The following is a 16,573-nucleotide window of genomic DNA, read 5'->3' as shown; positions in this document are numbered from 1 at the left end:
AGAAGGGAGAGCGTTTAGAGTGATAAGGAAGAAGATAGAAATGAAATAGAAGAAAGAGGGTTTGCGGGTTTAAAACCCGTTTGACCAGAGTGCACTCGACCGAGTACCGAGTCCACACGGTCGAGTGCCAAACACTTGGTCGAATGACACTCCACTCGGTCGAGTACAATGCAGTTCTCAGCAATGACCAGTTTTCGTAAAACAGTCATATCTCACTTGTTTCTTGGTCATTTGGGGCATGTGACCTATCGTTCGAATCATAAGAGAACAAGCTATCACCTCCAATTGGAATCACATCAATACCATGTCTAGATGTCAAGTTATGATAGTTTTAAGACGGCCCTTCTATAGACGGACATTATAACAACTCTACTAAGTCTAGTATTGGTTATACTCGGTCTACTCGGTCGAGTGAACGCCTTAGAAATTACGAGGTATTACAATCAGCTACCACATAACATTTTCCTTCATGGTATACTATTTCCATGTCATAATCCGCAATGGGTTCAATCCATCTTCTTTGCCTCATATTCAACTCCTTTTGGGTGTACATATACTTCAAACTTGTATGGTTGGAAAACACCTTAATGGTTGCTCATTAAAGGTAGTGCCTCCATATTTTCAAAGCAAAGATAACGGCTCCGAACTCTAGGTCATGTGTTGGATAATTCTACTCATATGGTTTCAATTGTCGCGACGCATACGCAATAACTTTACCATTTTCCATGAGCAGACATCCCAAACCATTCTTTGAAGCATCGCTATAGACTTCAAAATTCTCACTTTCCTCTTGCAAGGCTAACACCGGAGCCGTGGTTAGGCACTCCATTAGGGTCGAGAAGGCCGTCTCACAACTCCCATCCCACTTGAAATGGTTTTCCTTTCTCATCAATGATGTCAATGGCCTAACAATCTTTGAGAAATATTTTACGAATCTTCGGTAGTAGCCGACTAGACCAAGAAAACTCCTTATCTCCGCAACATTCTTCGGTGCCTCCCGCTTTGATACGACATCGATGTTGCATGGGTCCACGTCCAATCCCTCCTTGGATTCCATATACTCTCAGAAAGCCACCTTCTCCAACCAAAATTCATATTTACTAAACTTGGCATGGAGTTGATTGTCCCTTAATGTTTGCAACACAATCCTCAAATGCTCTTCATGTTCTTCTTTGGTCTTAGAGTAGACCGAAATGTCATCTATGAACACTACCATAAACTTGTCCAAGTATATGGACTACACACCTTATTCATGAGGTCCATGAACACGGACGTGGCATTTCTCAACCCGAACGGCATCAATACACACTTATAATGCCCGTACCTTGACGGAAACGCGGTTTTGGAATGTCCACATCCTTGATTTTCAATTGATGGTAGCCCGATCTCAAATCGATCTTGGAAAACACGCTAGCTCCACTAAGTTGATGAAATAGGTCATAAATCCTTGGCAACAATTACTTGTTCTTGATGGTGACGTTATTCAACTCTCGGTAGTCGATACAAAACCTCATAGTACCGTCTTTCTTCTTCACAAATAGAACTGGTGCTCCCCACGGCGAAATACTAGGTCTAATGTACCCCTTATCCGCTAATTCACGAAGTTGCTTCTTCAACTCCCTTAACTCCTTTGGACCCATACAGTACGGAGCCTTAGATATTGGTCCCGCTCTAGGTTTCAAATCCACACTAAACTCTACTTCCCTTCGTGGAGGTAATCTGGGTAACTCCTCCGGAAATACATACACAAATTCTCCCACTACCGGTATATCTTGAGCATGTGGTGTATCATGCTAGCGTCCCTCACATGACACAAAAGCATAGGACAACCCTTCTTCAAACATGACTTGGAGGTCATCACCGTAATGAGCTTCGCCTTGGGTTCAACCAAGTAACCTTTGTACGACACTCTAGCACCCTCGGGTTCTTTCAAAGCTATATTCTTTTGATGACAATATATATTAGCCTTGTGCTTACTTAGCCAATCCATCCCCAAAATTACTTCAAACCTATCCAAAGAAAATTCAAAATATTGACCGGAAAGTTTGTTTCATGAACCAAAACCGACACCCCTTTATACACTTTTGAGCACACGACGGACTCTCCTGAAGGTAAGGATACGCCGTCATTTACTAAGTCACCTTCCCCAAGCCTAGGGTAAACACATGACTCTTAGACACAAATGAATGTGTGGCCCCCGAGTTAAACAAAACAAAACAAGGGTGATAATTAACAGGAAATGTACTTGAGACAACATGAGTATCCTCCTCGGTGCTTTCCTTCTGTAACACCCCATCTACCAAGGAGCCTTAACATGATCTTCCCTAGCAGATACGAGCATTACCATCTTGGTTGCCCGAGGAATCTATCACAGCGTCAATAAAAGAACTATTAAAGTTAATTACAAGCTTTAACTCAACAAAGTAAAGATACAACTGATGAAACAAAACAACTACGGTGAGACTACTCCATGCTAAGACTCGGTGAAAGACACGTCCCTCCAATGCAACCCGATACGCTCCCTATATCAACACCTGCTAAGACTGACTGCTCACCATAGTGGATCACCGCAGACACATAACAAGAAAGAAACACACACAAAACCACACAAGATCAGTAACTGAAGAAGAACATACAAAACATGGCACAACACAAGCACCAACCTCCAACTCCAATAATTCACCAATCACATGACTAACACGAAGGTATAGTCCTGCCGGATTACGAGTCGCAACTAGTACTCCATATCGCCAGTGGGGACCACAGCCTTACCACCTAAGCCCCGCTCAAAACCATAGAGTGAATAACCCAATGACCATTAATGTGCACACCCCCTTGTGACGGGAACCACAAGGGGGGGGGGGGGACAAGGGCGTGAAGCCATTCCCGAAGATGACTCCACTCAGCCAGGGACGCACTCTGCACACAAATACAATAATACTATTACACAATCAGAAATACCACGCACCACACATGACAACCAATCAACAGTACTGAGTAGGAAAACCTACCTTTAACAATCAGCAATCACATCGCATACATACATATGAAGGCAAGGCAACCTCCATCAACACCTATCACAACAAGTAGAAAACCCCTATTACTAACAACCAAAATTCCAACGAAATCTAAGGATGATGATAATCACTTACCTATGCTTGGCATTCTGACGACACCACAGTGACCCATCTCAAGCCTCTGTCCCCATGGTGTCTCCAAGTGTGACGGATCCCAAACAGTTGAAAGATGGTGAGGGAGAAGAAGTGTCGTTGATTAGGTTTTGGGAGAAATAAAAATGAAAACTGATTTGGGTTTACGACTTCACGATTTATATCCTTACGCTGAACCCGCCATACTCGATCGAGTATGGAGCTTACTCGATTTAGTGGCCTCTACTCGATTGATTCACTAGACTACTCGATCGAGCGGCCTACGCTAGATCGAGTTCCCATTCCCCAAGATCACTAGGTTCTAAGACCGTTTCTATGCAAGGTTTCAAGAGGTCAAACATGTGTCTAAGGTCAGTCAACATGCAGTCAACGAGTCCCTAACAGGGCGGGTATTACAGTCTTCCCCCCTTAAAATGAACTTCGTCCGCGAATTTCAACTAATCGCCTCCCACTACCCGAAAGTATACCCTAAGTCAAGGTGACTAACAACAACCCAACCCGACAAGAACCATTATAACCGTATTACTAGACTTCACTCCTAACATACCGCCCAACCTCTCATGCTGACTAATCATCATCATCCTCTCTCCCGAATATAACTATCATAACACAACTCTATCACGAGTCACCATTCAAGTGTTAACAATCGAAAAGATACATAGATACAACTACTACTCCCATTATACCACAAGAATTCAACACAAGTAAAACATAATTCATATCTTCATAAAAAGGCAACAACTAAATTACTCAACAATTCATTAAATCACTTAAACAACAGTTAAATTACTTTAAAGAAATAACAAATAAATTACTAATACATTACTTAAAAGACGACGTTTTTTAACATTTTCATGCGCGGCATTACTCTTCCCTCTTAAAAGGAACTTCATCCTCGAAGTTCACCTTTAAGATGAGCTATATTATGATAAAACGAAAACCACCACCTATCCTTTGACATTACAAGACAAACATGCATTCATGTGAACATATAAGATGAAAATTAACAACACAAAAATGAATCTGTCATGCCCAACAAATACTACTCGTTATACATAGAAATTGAAAGGTAACTCGCCTATGTGACACCATGATACCATTGTGGCCAAATCAATGTCAATATAACCATCCCGAAATGGTCGCCAAACAATTAAACAAAACTTAGCTACCACATAGAACCACAATTACTGTATACTTCCTTGATACAACTCATACACAAGTATATATGATGTGACCATAATTAGAGCATATTTAGTCCCCGAATTAGCCTTGTTCCCATGCTTTTTAGTGCATATTTGAGTCATTTATTGTCTTTAGTCCTTTGTTTTGCATATTCTTTGAGGTTTTGTTTCCTTGGTAGGAAAGGAGTGGAAACCTTGCATTTTCATGGCAAAATAGAGCTAAATTGATTGAATTCAATGACCAAGCATCAAAGAGAAGACAAGATTAGAAGGCCTTTGTACATACTATAGTAGATGGGCAATGATGAGAAAAGATCCTTGCATCCCCGAGGAAATCCTCAAGGATTTTATCAAGAGAAAGGAAGAAAAAAAGAAAGGAAGAAGCTGTAAGACAATCCGAGCGGATTGTCCACAAGCCGCCCGTCCAGCAAAGGCAATCCGAGCGTCTTCCCCAGCTGGACGCCCGTCCAGAATCACCCCAATCTGCCCGTCCACCACCACAATCCGCTCGGCCAGAACCTCCCCAATCCGCCCGTCCCGTGCCCTGGACGCTCGGATTGTGTGTCAGCCATTTCGTCTTCTACACGTTTCAAGGAACGATGCGCATATTTTTCTAAGACCGGCGAAAAGGAGACCGGAGTCTCCCTTGAGACCGGCGATTCCTAAAAAAATTAATCGTCATTTAAGCCCTTCGTAAACCCTAATTTATGTAACTAATCCCCACTATAAATACCCCATTAGTCTAATTAGATTAGCATGTTTTTCTTAGCAATCTTTAGTGTAGTTAATATCAATCAAATCTCTCTTTAATCTTGTAATCAACATTTAATCAAGTTTTAATACAAGTTCCATTTCCTTAATCTCTTTTAGTTCATCTTTCATCTTGGGTAATTGAAGACTATTTGGGTTATTATTGGGAGATTGACAACCTTCCAATCAATCATCAAGTACTTCTATTATTCTTTGCTTTATTATTGAAATCATTAGTAGGTATAATCCTCTTAATCCTTTTTTAATTATTGTTAATTATCTTCATTTATTCATCATGTCTTACTTTGTTGGTGTGATTGACAACCTTGCTAGCATGTTCAACATGATAATGAGTGAGTAGTTTCCTTAGCTAGGGTTAATGGGTAATTAGGGGAAACCAACATGGGGGATGATTCATGCTTAAATTAATATGTTTTCATAGTTTATTTGCTTGCTTGTTGTGATCTCAACTTATGCACATGTTTTGTTTGATGAAATGCGAGCCTATGAATCCTTGCATTTTTTACCCATCACTTATCTTTTCAATGAGACTTGTAAGACATAAACCAACTCGACTCTCATTAGACCATGCATATAGTTGAGTAGGGAAGATTAAGTCGACTTGTAGGTGTTGTACAATCTAATCGATTCGGCTCCGGGACCCAAACTTTCCTAGGATTGTAAGATATAAACCAACTCGATCCATCACAACAATAATTGCTTGCTTATAATTTTAGAATATGTTTGTATGATCAATTCCCATGAATCCCCTATGACCCCATGACACCCTAGTGCCTTTTATCAATTGTTTACACCCCTTTTTAATCATCTTGCTTGTTTATTTTCATTGCTATTTAGTTTAGTGATCTTCTACTTCAAACCCCAAATTGTGACACCCTTAGACACCGCTAGTTGCAATTGAAAATCTCATCTCAATTCCCGTCCCTTGGGATCCGACCTTTACTTGCCTGTTTACTAATTGTAGAGTTGTTTGTGAAGTGATAAATTGTGTTTTGGTCTAGGTGCTCCTAACGATAAGTACCGAAAACTAAACCCTCCTAAGGGGACACGACCAAAAATGGCGCCGTTGCCGGGGACGGTGTTAACTTGATTTAGATTTTCTTAAATTGTTATTAGTTGTGTATTTATTTGCCTTGGGGAAATAAAACTCCTCAAGATTTGTTCTAATTATTTTCAAGTTGTTTGATATTTTGCATGTTTAGAAGATCACAAGGTAACTAGTTACCCTTTGATCACGAAATTGAAAAGACTTTGACAAATAATAGAAGACTTGCTAGAGGAACTTTGAGAGGTATTGGTGAGGTTGTAGATATTCAACCAAACACTATTGAGTTCATTAACCCTTTTGCAAGAGAAGATGAGGAGAACCCAACACAAAATCCAACACAAAATCAACCCACAATGCCTAAATTTTCATCACATTCCGTACCAACCGAGGAGAAACTACCCAACGGTACTCCCACACCACAACACTTAACCGGAAACTTTATTGCCAAATCCGCATTTATCCAATTAGTCGAAAGAAGCCAATTTGGGGGGATGCCTAGTGAAGACCCTCCCTCTCACATGGAGACTTTTTGCGACTATTGTGATGCGATTTCTCAAACCGGTGTAACTCAAGACCAAATTCGATGGGTCTTATTTCCTTTTTCTCTAATTGGCACCGCAAAACAATGGTTGAAAGGCCTTGATAAGGCTACTCTCGGAATTGATTCTTGGAAGAAATTGACTCTAGCTTTCTTCAAAAAGTTCTATCCACCGGAAAAGACTAACATGCTAAGAGCTCAAATTACGGGCATTAAGCAAAGAGATGAAGAATCTTTGTATGAAGCTTGGGAGCGATTCAAAGGAATTTGTCGCTCATGTCCTCATCATGGACTTAGCGAGTGGTTCTTGGTACAACAATTTTAGAACGGTCTTTATGAAGAATCAAGAAACATTCTCAACATGGGATCAAATGGAATGTTCACCGAAGTTGACGACAACCAAACTTGGAACAAGATTGAGGAAATGGCGATCCATTACTCACAATATAGTAGACCTCGCAAGGCTACCAGAGGAGGAAAGCATGAAGTGGACTCTATTACTCAATTGGGTGCTCAACTTAGTGCTCACATTGATACCATCAATTTGAAGTTCGAAAAAGCTATGGCTAGACTTGAAGAAGCCTCAAAATCACCAAAGCAACATGTTAATGCCATGACGGCATCTTCATCAATCCCAAGTGGGATATGTGAGAATTGTGGAACCTTGGGACATGACCAAAGTGAATGTAGGGGAGCAAATGAACAAGTGAATGCTTTTCAAGCATACAAGAGTGGTACCCCTTATTCAAACTATTACAATGAAAACACCAAATTCCACCCAAATATCTCATACAAAAGCCAAAATGTTCAAAACCCTCAACCAACATACACCCCACCTCCTATGAGAAATCAAAATCAAAGGCCCTTTTACAACCAAAACCAAGGTTACCAAAATCAAACTCCATACAATCAACAAAATGACCAAGGTTTTGATGTTCAAAAAGCGGTCCTCCAAATGCAAAAGAATCAACAAGAGTTTTTCACTCAAATGCAAAACGATAGTCAAGCAAAGGAAATCACCATCAACAACATCCAAGCCCACACCAAAATGTTGGAAACCCAATTGACTCAACTAGCATCCTCAAGCTCACAAAGACAAAAGGGGCAATTAACACCTCAAAGTAATCCCCCGAGACATGAAACGGTTAGTGCCATTCACTTGAGAAGTGGTACGAGGTATGAAGCACCGGAGAAGCAAGTTGAGGATGAAGTTGTGGAAGCTAGTGACAAAGAAGAAGTTATGCAAAACACTAAGGATGGAGAACCATAAAAAGAAGAAATTTCAAAGAAAATGAAGACAAGGCCAAGGAGAAGGAGCCCATTGTGATTAGACTTCCTTTTCCAAGTCGTCAAGCCAAGCCCAAATTTGATGTTTTACTTGGAAAATTTATGGAGATTGTGAAGAATTTGGAAGTCTCGATTCCTTTCACGGAATTAATCAATCACGTGCCGGCCTATGCAAAGTACATGAAAGACATCCTTACGAAGAAGAAGTCGATCCGGAAGCTTGAGACTATCGCCTTCACTAAGGTGAGTAGTGCAATACTTAAAGGGAGTTCACCTCCAAAACTTAAAGATCCGGGAAGCTTCTCAATACCGTGTACCATTGGCGACACCACGATCAACAAAGCCTTATGTGATCTAGGGGCTAGTGTGAGTGTTATGCCATACTCGGTGAGTAAAAGGTTAGGGATGGGAGAGCTTAAATGCACCAATATCACACTCCAAATGGCCGATAGATCGACGAAGACACCATTGGGGATATGGGAAGATGTTCCCGTTAGAGTTGGGAAATTTTTCATCCCGGTGGACTTTGTCATTGTTGACATGGAAGAAGACTCCAATATTCCAATCATTCTAGGTAGACCTTTCTTGCATATCGTGGGTGCGGTAATAGATGTGAAGCATGAAGAGCTCACTCTAGAAGTGGGAGATGAGAGCATAACTTTCAATCTTGACAAGACCATGAGAGCTCCCCGTTTGCATGAACTATGTTTTATGGTTGATCATTATAGCCGGAAGGATGATAGGAAGAAGTCGGAACTCCATTGGAAGAAGAAAGTCGATGATGCTCCATTCAAAGAGCAAGGAAATTGTAACAAAGAGAGCTTGAAAAGCTCACCAAAGCCAAGCAATGAAGAAGAAGGCCTCATTGGCCAAGATAAGAAAGTGGGAGAGTTGTCTCTATCAACTCAAGAGATCTTTAGTGACCAAGTAGATGAAGTTTGTGGTCTTTGGGACGATGAGTTTGAAGGGATTTTCAATCCCTACATTGGTAATGCTATCGATCAAGACCAACATGAAGGACAACAAGGGAAATGATCTATTGAAGATCTTTATCATGATAATGAACAAGCTTTTGACTACTTCTTCAAGGTGTTGAGCAACATCAGCAACACCTTGGACATGCCCCCGTGACATCTCACTAAGGATGAGAGTTTGGTGGAGTCCTCTCCAAACAACCATTTGAAAATATTTCTAACTCCCTAACTTGCATTTTAATTCTTGCATTGTATTTTTTGTCATTTTTGGATTTATATTCTTTGATCAAGATATTTATCATTTTTGAGAGAAGTGAGGGAGGGACTAATGATTTTATTGATGTGTAGTGCTTTAACTTAGTGTGGGGATAACAATTGCCTAGGCTATTCATGCCTTAGTAGTGCTCCTACAATGAAGAACACGGGATTTGAAGAATGAAAATGACACGGGATATGCAAGTGCACGGATGGAACTGAATCCGGGTAGACTAGGAGGAATCCGAGCGTCCTTATGGGGAATCCGCTCGTCTTATGGGAATCCGAGCGTCTATGGGATAATCCGTCCGTCCAAATGAGCTGCAAAATTGAAAATTTTGGTCTGTTAGAGAATCCGAGCGTCCCAGCAGAGAAGACGCCCGTCTGAAAGAATCCGCTCGTCTTTTTGCCAGTGCAGATTGAGAAAATTCGCTGTAACAGAATCCGCTCGTCCTGAATTGCAGAAATCCGCCCGTCTTCACTGAAAGACGCTCGTCTTTAGGCGAGATTTCCTGAACCCAGATTGAGCAGAATCCGAGCGTCCCGAAGGGAATCCGCTCGTCTTCGCCCTGCAGTTTTGAAATTTCGGGTGTTTTTAAATACCCCTTCCCACATTCATTCATTCATTCATACATTCAAACACTACCCATAAACCCCAAAACCCTCATTCTCTCCATCACCAAAAACAAGATTTCCTCAACCAAATTCAACAAAATCAAATCCAAACTTCCTTACAACAACAATTAATCACTCCTTTTTCAATAATAATCAATCCAAGCACCAAAATCTTCAACCTTTGAGTCGATTTTTGAAATACAAAGGTAAATCCTTTCATCTTAAAATCGATTTGGGTATAATTGGAAATTGAAGATTTTCAATCTTTTCTTGGTATAATCATCAATGGCAAGAACAAAAGGGTCAACAAAGGCACTCAAGGCAAAGACACTCTCAAAAAGGCAACAATGCCTTCAAGCAAAGAAAGCTTCAATGGCTATGGTGGTTGCTAGTGCAAACTTGGAAGTTCAACAACAACAAAATCCTCCCTTGGAAGCAACAACATCAACAACTCCGGAAATTGCTCAATTATCAAACTATCCGGAGGTAATTTTCATTTCCAACTCCCATAGGGATACATTTGCCAAGTATGCTAAGAAAGCCATTCTACCCACCAAATTCATATGTGAAGATGCCTTGAATAAATTGGGTGTCCTTGAACAAACAAAAGCCTTCTTTGAAGCCATGGGGTTGGGAAAATTATTTACTACAAGAGAATTGACATACCCCTCCCTTACCTTGGAATTTCTTAAGTTCATTGAAAGTGACTAAGGTAGAGACTAGAACATACATTGAGTTTCGCCTTGCCAATGTGAATAGGCGCATCACCTTTGATGTTTTGAGTAAAGCATTAGGTCTTAGTGATAGACCATATTGTCATAAGATGCCCGAAAAATATGACCCCGCTCCTCTTTGGGAGGCGATTTCCGGGAAGAAATTTGAGAACTTTCATGCTTGTCGCGCTTTATTAGTCCACCATCCGGGCATTAGAGTGTGGCACAAGGTCATCGGGAATACTATAATTGCAAGAAAAGACACTAATCACTTAACAAAGCTCGATTTTGTTCTACTTGAGTCGGCCTTAAATGTTGGAAGGGAATTCACTAAGCCTTACAATGCTCTAAGGATTTTGGTGGAAAGATGGCTCAGTATTGATTGTGGAAAGGAAGGCACCGCTTTTATCGTAAATGGAGGTCTAGTTACTCTCTTGGCCAAGTACTTTGATCCAAATTTCAACAAGGATAACACCTATGTGGCGATCAAAGGGGGTCATCTCATTGACATGGATGCCATGATTAACAAGTACAAGTCGGTCAAGCACAACTCTCTTGACACCAACTATGGGTGGCTCACCAATGATGCTAGATCTTTCACTTTTCCTTCCAAGATATGCCGCTTGAGTGCTCATCGAACAAACTACCTACTTCCACTCTCAAAAGGCGCCGAGTGCATCATCCGTCAACAAAGGGGCGAAATTGAAGAGCCCTCCTTCTCTATTGTCACACCACCCTATCCATTCAAATATCAAGAGTTCAAACCCGAAGGTGTTGAAGTGGGCAATGACTACATGACTCTACTTATGCAAGAGATGCATAAACAAGCTTACAATGATCGAGTAGATGCATACTTGGCCCAATATCCACCCCTCTTTCATTTTGCTAGGCAAGGACTACTTGATCCTTCATGTCCTTTGCCTAGTTGGGCGGATAGGGAAGTCTTCTTTCCAAGCACATCTAGGGGTGAAAGACCGGGTGAAGATGGGAATGTCGATGATGAGGTTGATGATGATGAGGGTGTTTATGAAGAGGTAGATGATGAAGAAGAAGAGGCTAATGAAGATGATGAAGTAAGTGAGCAAGGAAGTGAAGAGGGAAGTGGTGATGAGTCCGCTTCTATGGAGGAAAATGATGACAATGATGATATGGTGGAGGACTAGCAAGCTTTGGAGGCTCCTACCCTCTTGAGGTTTGTCTACTTCTTTCTTTGTTTTATTTATTTTTATCTTGATCATAGTTGGAGAGTCCTAGCAACATGAGGACTAACACCTCGGCCCCATTGAGGTGTTCTTTTATTGTTCCCGTTTGAAAATCCAAAATGACAATTTAGTTTCATGCATCGCATCTTGTGTGCGTGAACTACCCCATAATTTAAGACATTAGAAATAATGTCTATCTCGGTTTGGGGAAGTACATGCATACGCAACGGGAGGTAATCTAAATTACGCTCTCCGTCATAAACAAAAACCCATGCATCATGTAGTGTAGATTAGTATAGCTTGCATTTAGTATAGAATTCATGCATCATACTTGCATAATTTCCTATCATTTTGGCCATTGAGGACAATACCCATATTAGTGTGCGGATGGGAAATTCTAAATTAACTTTTATTGAAAAATCCAAAAAAAAAAAAAAAAAATCAAAAAACCAAAAACAAGTTCATTTCCTTTGTAGTGTAGACTTGTATATATTGTTGTAAATATTGTGTTTGTTCTATCCTTGTTCACATTGATCGACTACGCCACATCCGAGACATGAGGATATTGAAGACCGCATGGTATGATCTTTCCAATCTCCTTTTTCCTCTTTATATGAATGACTATGTGGCTTTATTTTGATTGATGCGGTATAAACAATGTGAATTTAGGATTGCATTTAGTTTATTTGGCATATTAATTGGTAGAATCATTTGCATTAGGATGTATATATGATAGTTGCATCATGGCATGTAGTTGCATGTTAGAAAAATTTTGCGAAACCGTCTACTTGGGAAGCTTGACAAGTATATATAGGCCCTAGTAGATGCTTTTTGTTCTTAAGACTTTGCTTGTTAGAATACTTGTAAAATACCCTAGGATGTGTCATGCTAGTATCCTTTGACCCATGGATTAAGGCCTAGTCAAGAGTACCTTGTGGTGTGATAACTCCTTGACTACCGTTTATTCCAAGGTGACCCTTGAAACCATGCATCCATCATTCATCCATGTTCTACCACATTTTTGTCATCAAAGGGAATGGGCACAAAAAGAAATCGATTTGAGTTCAATGAAATGAAAAGTGAAAGAAAGTTTGCAAAATGTATCAAATGAAAAGAGGAGCAAAAAAATAGACTCCTAATGCTTCAAATATAAGGCACCCTCAGTACATATGGGGTGACTTTGAAAATGTTCAAAAAGAAATGCAAAGAAAAGTTGAAAGTTGTCAAGTATTGAAAAGCCAAAAATCAAAAGAAATGGCAAAAGAAAGTGTTCTCAAATGTCAAATGCCACAAGAAATTGGGGGGAAAAGAAACAACAAAAGCAAACTCCCAAAATGAAACTCAAATTCTATTGATCCCTTTATCCATCGTATCCATTTTTGTGCATGCTAGAGAGGGGTCGACCCTTCTTCTTGTCTAGGCAAGAGGGGGAATTCCGCGATCCTCCAGTGTTTCTAACACCATAGGGAGTCTACTCTTGACAAAAGCATTTAACGATTGAGGACAAAGGTACCCTAGCTTGACACAATTTGGAGGTGATTTATTGGTATCCTTCTAGGCTTAGTAGTTTGAAGAAGTTGCATCTATGAAGGAGTGTGTACCCTTGAATTGCTTCCCTTGTAGATAATTTCCGCCACTTAGATGAGGAAAGTGGCTATTCTTTTGTAGATGCATCCATTACTTGATTTTGTGTGCTTTAATGTTTCGATGTGTCGCCATTTTGGCAAGACCGACCTTGCCTTGCAAGAAGGCATCCTACCTCATGGTTGCCTTGTTTTGAGTTGAAGGGGCGGAGTGAGACCCGCTAATTGTCTCATATCGGCTACGCTATTAGGTTAGTTTAAATAACGGTTCTAGTCGTTATCACCTCTTTACTCGGGACGAGCAAAGGTTCGGTTTGGGGATATTTGATGTGACCATAATTAGAGCATATTTAGTCCCCGAATTAGCCTTGTTCCCATGCTTTTTAGTGCATATTTGGGTCATTTATTATCTTTAGTCCTTTGTTTTGCATATTCTTTGAAGTTTTGTTTCCTTGGTAGGAAAGGAGTGCAAACCTTGCATTTTCATGGCAAAATAAAGCTAAATTGATTGAATTCAATGACCAAGCATCAAAGAGAAGACAAGATTAGAAGGCCTTTGTACATACTATAGTAGTTAGGCAATGATGAGAAAAGATCCTTGCATCCCCGAGGAAATCCTCAAGGATTTTATGAAGAGAAAGGAAGAAAATAAGAAAGGAAGAAGCTGTAAGATAATCTGAGCGGATTGTACACAAGCCGCTCATCCAGCAAAGGCAATCTGAGCGTCTTCCCCAGCTGGACGACCGTCCAGAATCACCCCAATCCGCCCGTCCACCACCACAATCCGCTCGGCCAGAACCTCCCCAATCCGCCCGTCCCGTGCCCTGGACGCTCGGATTGTGTGTCAGCCATTTCGTCTTCTACACGTTTCAAGGAAGGATGCGCATATTTTTCTAAGACCGGCGAAAAGGAGACCGGAGTCTCCCTAGAGACCGGCGATTCCTCAAGGACTTAATCGTCATTTAAGCCCTTAGTAAACCCTAGTTTATGTAATCTTTAGTGTAGTTAATATCAATCAAATCTCTCTTTAATCTTGTAATCAACATTTAATCAAGTTTTAATACAAGTTCCATTTCCTTAATCTCTTTTAGTTCATCTTTCATCTTGGGTAATTGAAGACTATTTTGGTTATTATTGGGAGATTGTCAACCTTCCAATCAATCATCAAGTACTTCTATTATTCTTTGCTTTATTATTGGAATCATTAGTAGGTATAATCCTCTTAATCCCTTTTTAATTATTGTTAATTATCTTCATTTATTCATCATGTCTTACTTTGTTTGTGTGATTGACAACCTTGCTAGCATGTTCAACATGATAATGAGTGAGTAGTTTCCTTAGCTAGGGTTAATGGGTAATTAGGGGAAACCAACATGGGGGATGATTCATGCTTAAATTAATATGTTTTCATAGTTTATTTGCTTGCTTGTTGTGATCTAAACTTATGCACATGTTATGTTTGATGAAATGCGAGCCTATGAATCCTTGCAATTTTTACCCATCACTTATCTTTTCAATGAGACTTGTAAGACATAAACCAACTCGAGTCTCATTAGACCATGCATATAGTTGAGTAGGGAAGATTAAGTCGACTTGTAGGTGTTGTACAATCTTATCGAATCGGCTCCGGGACCCAAACTTTCCTAGGATTGTAAGATATAAACCAACTCGATCCATCACAACAATAATTGCTTGCTTATAATTTGAAAATATGTTTGTATGATCAAGTCCCATGAATCCCCTATGACCCCATGACACCCTAGTGCCTTTTATCAATTTTTTACACCCCTTTTTAATCATCTTGCTTGTTTATTTTCATTGCTATTTAGTTTAGTGATCTTCTACTTCAAACCCCAAATTGTGACACCCTTAGACACCGCTTTTTGCAATTGAAAATCTCATCTCAATTCCCGTCCCTTGGGATCCGACCTTTACTTGCCTCTTTAATAATTGTGGAGTTGTTTGTGAAGTTATAAATTGTGTTTTGGTCTAGGGGCTCCTAACGACAAGTACCGAAAACTAAACCCTCCTAAGTGGACACGACCAAAAATGGCGCCGTTGCCGGGGACGGTGTTACTTGATTTAGATTTTCTTAAATTGTTATTAGTTGCGTCTTTCTTTGTCTTGGGAAAATAAAACTCCTCAAGGTTTGTTCTAATTATTTTCAAGTTGTTTGATATTTTGCATGTCTAGAAGATCACAAGGTAACTTGTTACCCTTTGATCACGAAATTGAAAGGACTTTGACAACCAATAGAAGACTTGCTAGGAGAACTTTGAGAGGTATTGATGAGGTTGTAGATATTCAACCAAACACTATTGAGTTCATTAACCCTTTTGCAAGAGAAGGTGAGGAGAACCCAACACAAAATCAACCCACAATGCCTAAATTTTCATCACATTCCGTACCAACCGAGGAGAACCTACCCAACGGTACTCCCACACCACAACACTTAATCGGAAACTTTATTGCCAATTGTAATTGACACGGTCGATAAACTCGATTTAAAATGCATGTTTAGTTATGGCGATTTAGCGATGCATGCAACATATAAATAAAATGCAAAACATAAATTAAATCCTAGTATAGCCTTCCTAGAATAGTAAATCTAATAAACTATTACAAATTCGGAAACCAACTCCATTGGTCCCTTGAACTTTGGTCTTGGCACGCATCTCGAGGTAACACCGTCTTCATGGAAACTCCGGGAAATTACAAAGTAAAATAAAATTGTAAATGAATTACATAATTTCCTATTATACATTTGTAATTAAAATTTAAATCTATTAAATTACAAAACGGTGATACGAGATCACAATAAATTACAACCGAATTGATATTCCCATACATTTCGGGTAATACCAATTAAAACTAAGGCCATACTAAGTAAAATTACTGTTGGACCATATAGCTTATATGTTTATGTTTTGATGATGTCAAGGTGCCTTACATGTTTTATACTTGTTGCGTGTAATTGTTTGTTAAGTGTTTTAGCATTAACTTATTACGAGCAACCAAGAAGATTGTGATGTACACATGAGAAGTTCAAGTCCTTGTTTAAAGATCAAACAATTCGAAGGTTCGTTCAAGCATTATGTGAAGACGGAATTCTTCTAGAAGATTAATCAAGCTTGGATGATGATGTAGCCTATACTCGAAGATCTCCCTGAAGATTAGAATAGTATAGGTGATTATCTCGTAGTGGTAATCAAGAATGAGTTTCTTAATTAGTGAAG

The 16,573-nt window shown here is 39.8% G+C and overlaps 1 non-coding gene across 1 annotated transcript; it reads right to left on the bottom strand.

Annotated features, from left to right (window-relative positions):
* Positions 1-6,895: 6,895 nt before the first annotated feature.
* LOC141615484 (small nucleolar RNA R71) lies at positions 6,896-7,002 on the bottom strand. Its single transcript, XR_012529904.1, has one exon. It is a non-coding gene; the product is annotated as a small nucleolar RNA R71 (small nucleolar RNA).
* Between the last annotated feature and the right edge of the window lie 9,571 nt (positions 7,003-16,573).

Source organism: Silene latifolia, chromosome 11 (genome assembly GCF_048544455.1).
Source record: "Silene latifolia isolate original U9 population chromosome 11, ASM4854445v1, whole genome shotgun sequence".
NCBI lineage: Eukaryota > Viridiplantae > Streptophyta > Magnoliopsida > Caryophyllales > Caryophyllaceae > Silene > Silene latifolia.
This window is presented reverse-complemented; position numbering and strand designations above follow the sequence as displayed.